The following is an 8,949-nucleotide window of genomic DNA, read 5'->3' as shown; positions in this document are numbered from 1 at the left end:
AGTGAAGGAGCAGCGGTTCTACTCCAAGTCTCTCTCGGGTGATTGAACTTCTCACCCTATCTCTAAGGGAGATACCAGCCACCCTTCTGAGAAAACTCATTTCGGCCGCTTGTACCCGAGACCTTATACTTTCGGTCATGACCCACACTTCATGACCATAGGTGAGAGTGGGAACGAAGATTGCTCGAAAGACAGAGAGCTTTGCCTTACGGCTCAACTCTTTTTTCTTCACAACAGTGCGATTTAGCGACTGCAAAACCGCTCCTGCTGCTCCGATTCTCCGGCTGATCTCCTTCTCCGTCTTCCCCTTTCTCTCACTTGTAAACAAGAATGTGAATTATCTGGGTAAAACCCAGTGTATTGCTGGATGGTTTATGATTGTTTCTCCTTCTTACAGATTGTGAATTGGTGAAAGACGACCTGGCCAACGTGACTGACCGTTACAATCAGCTTCAGTCCAGTTATGATAAAACAACTTCACAGAAAGAACAGCTTCAGACTAGATTTGATGAGCTTCAGTCCAGATACGATGAAACCACTGAACAGAAAGAACAGCTTCAGTCCAGTTATGATAAAACAACTTCACAGAAAGAACAGCTTCAGAACAGATTTGATCAGCTTCAGTCCAGTTATGATAAAACAACTTCACAGAAAGAACAGCTTCAGACCAGATTTGATCAGCTTCAGTCCAGTTATGATAAAACAACTTCACAGAAAGAACAGCTCCAGTCCAGTTATCAACAGTTGAACTCCACCTGCAACCCAGTCACTGAAGAAGAGCGGAAGAAGAGGATGAAGAAGCTGTGTGGTCAGTGAGACATCAGTGCAGGGACGTGCTGGGCCCCTGATTCAGCCCGGGAAAAAGAGTTGGAGAGGCCCTCATTGCGCGCTATAGAGAGGAGAGATCTCTCTCTATAGCGCTGCTGCTACTCAAAGATTTGCCATTTCAGATCATGACAAGTGACAAGCCAGTGTGCCAATTACATGAGTTATATTTCGTCGTTGTCAGGTGGAAACCTTGTATGTCCAAAACCGTTTTTTTTTTTTTTTTTGTATTTATCATTTAAAAAATGATGTAAACTAGTGAAAAGAGCCGATCTACAAGCACACAACGCCTCGCACCCCAAGTGCTTGTAGATCGGCTGTTTTCACTACTTTTGTGCGACGGCCTTGTATGATGAAGCAGGGCTTTGCTTTGCGAAAAAAAATGACAAATTTGAAATTTGGAGACACAAGGTTTCTGCCAGACAGTGACAATTTAATGTGTTGGCCGCCCAGCCCCCAAAATGGAACGAAGGCCGACATTTTTGGATATTAAATACTCCAAAAATAACACAAATCAGTACACAGTATCTCTATAGCCATGTGATCAAGTCTGATCCGTCTGATATTTCATATTCCATCCTGATTGGCTAATATTAGCTTCCAAATAAGTTTGCAGGATTGCTCCGTTTTTGAACAAAATGCCTCAAATCATCAACGCAGCTTGCAATTACCGTGAAATTTGCCACACATATTCCCACTATATCAAGGAACAAATGCTACCCTTTTCACATTGGCCTGTTATAGCGCCACCAGCAGGTAGACATTAGCAAAACACATTTTTGGAACACAATGCCTCAAATCATGCATGCAGTGTCCGATTGTCATGAAAGGTCTAAGGTGAAGAACATATGCCACCCATTTTACATTATGGCCTATTATACAGTAGCACCACCAGGACGCCTGGCCTGGTGGAGACCTGTGCTCAGAAGAGCACTGCTTCTAGTTTATCATTAATCTGAGCAAATGGAGAGAAGAAAATATGGTGTGACTAAACTTTATTCTTTTTGTTTTTAGAGACTGATGGTTTCACATACGATGATCTTGATGGAGTGTGTTACTACCTCTCTACTGAGAGGAAAACCTGGGGTGAAAGTAGACGATTCTGTAGAGCAAGACAGGCTGACTTGATGATCTTGAACAGCCAAGAGAAACAGGTGTGTGTGTGTGCGTGTGTGTGTGTGTGTGTGTGTGTGTGTGTGTGTGTGTGTGTGTGTGTGTGTGTGTGTGTGTGTGTGTGTGTGTGTGTGTGGTGTTGATTTTGTCAGCACATTTTGATCTTTGTCTAGTTTTATTTGATGAAAATGTCATTATATTTAGTCTTAGTTTTAGTCATTATATTATAGCTTGATTTTTGTGTAGTTATTTTCTGTTTGTCAATAAACAAAGGATACCAAAGGATATATATATATATATATATATATATATATATATATATATATATATAGCTGGGCCGATATCAGCGTTAAAAATATTGTGCAGTAAAAAATATCGTTAATCGCTATTCTCAAAGTTGGGTCTGGGAGCTGGATCTAGATAGTGAGCAAGCTATGAATTTCACTTTGATATTTTTGATATTTTTGCGCGGATGTATTGTCTAGGCAGCGGCTCCGCGGACCCCCGGTCGGGGGACCCCCTGGCGGCCCGGAGCAGCGCTTGTAGATCGGCTCTTTTCACAAAAAACAGCGTAGCTCTGGAACGCCTGGTCGTGGAGGGGCTAAAGTCTGTCTGTTCACTTCAATGTGCATGTTAATGTCACACTGTCATTGGCTGCACTTGTGTGCTGTGCTAGCTTTGATAATGAGACGTCAGCTTTCCTATATTCAATTGTTAACAGTTACTCTAGATCACTGCATGGACGTTCTGTGTCCGAGCTCCAGAGTGCCCTAAAAAGTTTGTTTTCAATCTTTCATGTTTTGACTGCTGTCATTACCAACACACAACGAGTTGCATGCATGTCCAATGCTTCCCAATGGAGACCTCGACAAGACCAAGGTTGTTTGCACCTTGAGCTTCATGTTTAATTGAATAAACAGAAACCCGTTCTCAAGGACTTACTTCTGGTCATTATTTATGAAGCACACACATATTTTGAATGCCTTTGGCAGACTTCAAATGAGTCATTTTAATCGCGATTAATCACAATTAACTCCAGGATCGGAGTGCGATTAATCACGATTAAAGAAATGAATCGTTGCCCACCTCTAAAACTTACTGATTGTAGCTTTAAGTAACCAGAAGCTTTTCTTCCAGGACCTTGTTGACCTTGTTGTTCACAGCGGCACCCATGTGTGGATTGGTTTGACTGACAGAGACACAGAAGGATCCTATAAATGGGTTGATGGAACAACTGTGACCTCAACAACGTAAGACTTTACCTTCATTAATAATAGGCTAATAATAATAAGTATAATAAGGGTAATAATAATAATACATGTGTTAAATAATGACAAATATTAGTCTATAACAGCCTATATTCTATAGGGCAGGGGTTCCTAAACTTTTTTGTCTCAGGGCACCCCATGAATATTCTTTCTCATCCGAGACACGCACCCTTACATTATATCATCATTGTCGGGTGGAAACCTTGTCCAAAACCTTCTCTTTTTGAGTTATTATTTAAAAAATGATTTAAAATAGTGAAAATAGCCGATCTACAAGCACACTGCTTGTAGATGGGCTATTTTCACTACTTGTGTGACACTTTTGTATGATGAAGTAGGGCTTTTATTTTACCAAAAAATATACACATTTGAAACTTGGAGATACAAGGTTTTTGCCTGACAGTGATGATATTGATAAGTTTCACTCCCAGCACCTTATATTTATAGCATATTTTAGCGATTATGTTTTGAGGAAAACATTGAGATAATAGCCATTTTGGTTAGAACTGACTGAAAATAACTTTGTACTTCAAGTTTAAATTCATACTAAATTATCATTATAAAGTCAATTCCAAATATTAACAAATTATCTCGCGGCACCCCTGGACTGCCATCACGGCACCCCAGAGTGCCCCGTCACCCACTTTGAAAACCCCTGTTCTAGGGTGATGTGGCGACTAGATGTGAGCCTCTAGAACATTTAGGATAGGAAAAATATATAAATTAATTAACCACTTAACCACTATTTCAAATTGGGGTATTTTTTTGTTTGTTTCATACTTGAAATGCATATCGGTTCTTAATATCGGTTATCGGCCTCTTTGATCACAGCAAATCGATATCGAGATCGAATATGAAAATCCCATATCGGTCAACCCCTAGTATATATCAGAACAAATGGTCCCAGGATATATTGCACAAAAACCAAAATTGAGAACATTTGTTATGATAAAAAGCAGTTATGCTTGTGAAAAGCATGTGAAAACATGAAAACATGTGAGGTATATTTATTTAGTTTTGGCATTTTCTTTTCTTTTCTTCCTTTTTCTTTTCTTTGTATTATTATTGTTGTGCAGTCTCCAATCTCCAGTGATTGAATGTGGTATTGTTTATTCATGTTTGGTGTCTTATAATCCTTAGTCTTGGAGGATTTAACTTGATATGTGGGCTTTTGGAGACATAGGTAACCCCCTCCATTTTTGCCTCTGGTTACCCATACTTGTAGCCTGATTTCAGACTCAGCGCTGGAGCTTGAGTCTGACATTGTCCCCATTGTAGGCGATTTCTCAAACTGGTTCACAGCTTTAATGGGTCCCTGATTTGCTTGTCTCGTTAGGCCCACCCCCACCTCCGAGGCTCTGACTCTCATTGGCCTGGTAAAAATAAACATTTAAAGATCAAATAAATCATTGTAAATGTATTGTAATGAATGACATGTTGTTTATTTCTACAGGTTCTGGTATCCTGGTTACCCTAAAGACAAAGGAGACCATGACTGTGTTGGCTATGCTAATAGTGGAGGGTCTAATAGAGGATGGTATGACTATCCATGTTCTACCTCTTACCGTTGGATGTGTGAAAGAGTTGTTCAGTGAAATCCTCATGGTCACTGTATCACCTCTGTACTGAAACATGGATTAATATCATTGTTTAATCAACACTGAAACATGGATTAATATCATTGTTTAATCAACACTGAAACATGGATTAATATCATTGTTTAATAAACACTGAAACATGGATTAATATCATTGTTTAATAAACACTGAAACATGGATTAATATCATTGTTTAATAAACAGAGGTCAAATAAATGTTTTAACATGTTCAATCAATCATTATTGTAACATTATCATTACCATTATTTTTAGGTACATCAGTCAGTGGTTCTCTTTTTTAAGATTTGTTTTTGGGCTTTTATGCCTTCATTGAAAGGACAGTAGACTGACAGGAAATGGGGAAATATGGGGAGTGACACGTGACAAAGGTCGTCCGGATTGGGAAGGGTTGGGCTTTCCTTTGAGATGTTATAGAAAATGATCTATTGGTTCTTTTTAAATGAATCCATTTTATAATGGGTTTTATAATATGTACTTTGGCCATACTGGCAGCAGAGGGCAGCCTTATGCAACAAATTGAATGGAATTGGCCCATGGGGCTCGCAGTGGTCGACAGCAAAGCAATGCGCTGTCTAGCGCCTGTCCAAAAAATGGGTCGAACAGGAACGTCCTTAGCAGTAAGAGTTAAAATATAAATAAAAAATAACCCAATTTGGGTTGTATTATAACTCAACCGCTGGGTAACTATTGCACCAACCCAGCAGTAGTAAATCTGACCCAGCAAGATGGGTAGGTCCATTTTAACCCATATTCTACCCATGTCCTGGGTCAAATTAACTGCACATCTGAGTAAATTCAACCACTATCATTTATTATATACTCCTCCCAAATGTTGGGTCAAATAACTAACAATTCTGGGTTGTTTCAATCACTCAATTGTTATATATTTTACCCAATCATAGCTTAAATAAAACAATTCTGGGTTTATTCAAGCACAATACATGTGTTATTACTTTACGGTTAAACTACAGTTTAACTTTTTTTTTACAGTTCAACCCCTACACCCCCACCCGTTCACTTAGATCAGCCAACACAGGGATGCTGACAGAACCCTGGCTAAAAGCCCCAGGGCAAAAATCCACTCGTCTGAGACAGTTTGCCCTCCTGGACCCCAAGCTGTAGAATAAACTCCCTGTCACACTTAGAACAACGGACTCACTTGCTACCTTTCGCCGTGGACTGAAGACTCACCTTTTCAGACTCCACCTAAACCCATAGCACTACTGAAAGCATTTTTTGTAGGTTTTTAGAATCCTTTTCTTTACTGATTATATTGTTTTTAGATTGATATTCATTTGCATTTGTTGTATTGTTGCTGATTGCGACCGTAGGTCGCATTTACTTCAGAAACCTATAGAAACCTCCACAGGCTGTCCGTGGGTGAGTCCGTCACACTTTTGCCCTGCTCATATCTCCGCAACCGTTGACCCGATCCATGCCAGACTTTGCACACAGACTCCTTGACTGCCAAACTACAAGCTCCAAGGACCCCCGGAGCCCCAGATACACGTCAGATGTCACACTTTTTCCCTGCCCATATCTCCGCAACCGTTGACCCGATCCATGCCGGATTTTGCACACACACTCTGTGCCTGCCAAACTACTACCTCCAAGGACCCCCGGAGCCCCAGGGACCCCCAGCTCCCTGGGGGACCCCCAGATGTAAAAAATTACCAAATGTGCAAAAATTACCAAATGAGCACCGCAACGGTGCTGCTCACGGGGAATTCCCGGGGACCACCGACTCCTGGTGCTCCAGAACGGATGCAAAAGTGGTGGCGCCCCCAGTGGAGGACCCCCTCCACTGCAGCTCACATAAAATGCCGTAACTCCTACAGATTTTGCCCTAAAATCACGAAAATCACTACACAGCATGTCTACACTCATGTCATCAACATGGATCAGGAAGATTTAGGCAAAACACATTTTTGCCCTATTTGTGGAGATAAGCCACCTACGGTCGCTTATCTCCCGATTAGGGAGTCTTACTGGTATTCTGACATGTTATCTTGTTTATTATAGTGATGTATTATCTGCTTAGTGTAAGTCGCTTTGGATTAAAAGCGTCTGCTAAATGCCTAAAATGAAACTGAACTACAAACCGGGGCTTTTAAGCTGTGACATCATTTTGTAGTCAGACCTCCAAGCAGATTTATTGTCAATATGTGTCCCTCGCTATCTCAACAGATCCGAGACAAAAATAACGACCAAAGTATAATTCTACCACTTTCCTGTCAACAAGAAAGAGAAGACAAATTAGTAAATAGTAAAAGATTCACGGGCGATGGGGCCTTTTGGCCCCAAAAGTTCTCCTCTGCCTACAAAATGATGTCAGACTTAAGAGCCCCATAGCAAAATACATCTTAGATCCTGGTAGGAGATAAAACCATCAGTAGAGGTACTGGTAGGAGATAAAACCATCAGTACTAGAGGTCCTGGTAGGAGATAAAACCATCAGTACTAGAGGTCCTGGTAGGAGATAAAACCATCAGTACTAGAGGTCCTGGTAGGAGATAAAACCATCAGTACCAGAGGTCCTGGTAGGAGATAAAACCATCAGTACTAGAGGTCCTGGTAGGAGATAAAACCATCAGTAGAGGTACTGGTAGGAGATAAAACCATCAGTACTAGAGGTCCTGGTAGGAGATAGAACCATCAGTACTAGAGGTCCTGGTAGGAGATAAAACCATCAGTACTAGAGGTCCTGGTAGGAGATAAAACCATCAGTACTAGAGGTCCTGGTAGGAGATAGAACCATCAGTACTAAAGGTCCTGGTAGGAGATATAACCATCAGTACTAGAGGTCCTGGTAGGTGGTAGGAGATAAAACCATCAGTACTAGCCCCTTAATGCCTAATGGTGCAAATTTGATACATATTAAATGGAGGCACCTGCAGGCACAAGTGAACTACATATCCCATCACTGACTGTTGATAGGTCATCAGGGACTGTTGTTTGATCATTGAAAATGCTAGGTCGCCATCTAGTGTTCAGTGGTGGAATGAAACAGCATCACAAACCAGGAAGTCCAAACTTTTGGTCCACATGGACAAACAGCTCCACACTTGGACCAAATGCAACCCTTTTGAGGTAAGTTGGGTGAAAATAAAAATACATTCTATGTTTCTGAATCTCTCAGCTGCTAATACATCAAAACAGATTAAATGTGACATCAAGTATTATCCTGATATGAGCCGATTTTATTATGATGCAAATATGACACACTAGGCACAAGGGGGATGAAATGAATGAATGGATGAATTGTAATGTATTGAAGTGCAATATTGTAGAAATTCCAATTTCTGTGCCTATACTTCAAATGTTTTGAAGAATATAGGTGTAAGTTTCCTTATATGATTGTAAATCTGATGTTTGGCTCATTAATCAATAATGAATGACAGCTGTAAATGAAAAACAACAGAAAACGACACAATAATAATCAATAACAAATGCAGGTACTGGAATATGGACTATGTACTGTAACTGTATGTGCAGAGCAAGTGTGCAACATTGAATTGTGTGCAAAAAATATAAAATAGCCTGCTAAATGCAATTGCTGACCTTTATTTTCATACAGGACTAAATGGATTCCTCATCCTTCTATGGGAAGCGGTCGTTTGCGCACACCCAGTGGCGCGTTCCTCCAGAAGACAGCGAGGACAGCCAGCTGGATGACTGAAGATGAAGACAGTGGGGATGAATACAGACCTCCTAAACGATGTAGGGACCCTTTTGGAAATAAATGTGTACAATCTTGCATGTTTACCCTTTGGATCGTGTCTGCTATATTTATAAATGAAATCAATCTATCAACCAAAACAGGGGCAGAAACCAGTGACAGTGACCAAGACAGCAGTGATGGTACTGGTGCCGGCCGTAGCATCACTCCTGCAAGGAGACGTCCTACTGCTATACTAGGTAGGGTCCATGTTGGAAATACATGTGTACACTGTTACATGTTTATCCTTTGGATCGTGTCTGCTATATTTATAAATGAATTCAATCTATCAACCAAAACAGGGGAAGAAACCAGTGAGCTGGATAGCAGTACTGATGCTACGGCCGGCAACAGTGCCACTCCTCCTGCAAGACGCCGCAGCCGATCAGCTCCAAGGAGAAGACCAC

General features: G+C 40.8%; 1 long non-coding RNA gene across 1 annotated transcript; it reads left to right on the top strand.

Annotated features, from left to right (window-relative positions):
- The first annotated feature begins 720 nt into the window (after nt 1–720).
- Nucleotides 721–4,950, top strand: LOC308295861. The gene is made up of 4 exons (XR_013962589.1): nt 721–808; nt 1,840–1,979; nt 3,076–3,188; nt 4,660–4,950. It is a non-coding gene; the product is annotated as an uncharacterized lncRNA (long non-coding RNA).
- Nucleotides 4,951–8,949: the final 3,999 nt, after the last annotated feature.

The sequence above is a fragment of the Nannobrachium achirus genome (assembly GCF_963921795.1).
Source record: "Nannobrachium achirus genome assembly, chromosome: 2".
In the NCBI taxonomy this organism is placed as follows: domain Eukaryota; kingdom Metazoa; phylum Chordata; class Actinopteri; order Myctophiformes; family Myctophidae; genus Nannobrachium; species Nannobrachium achirus.
Note: the sequence above shows the minus strand (reverse complement) of the source record. Positions and strands in the feature narration are given on the sequence as shown.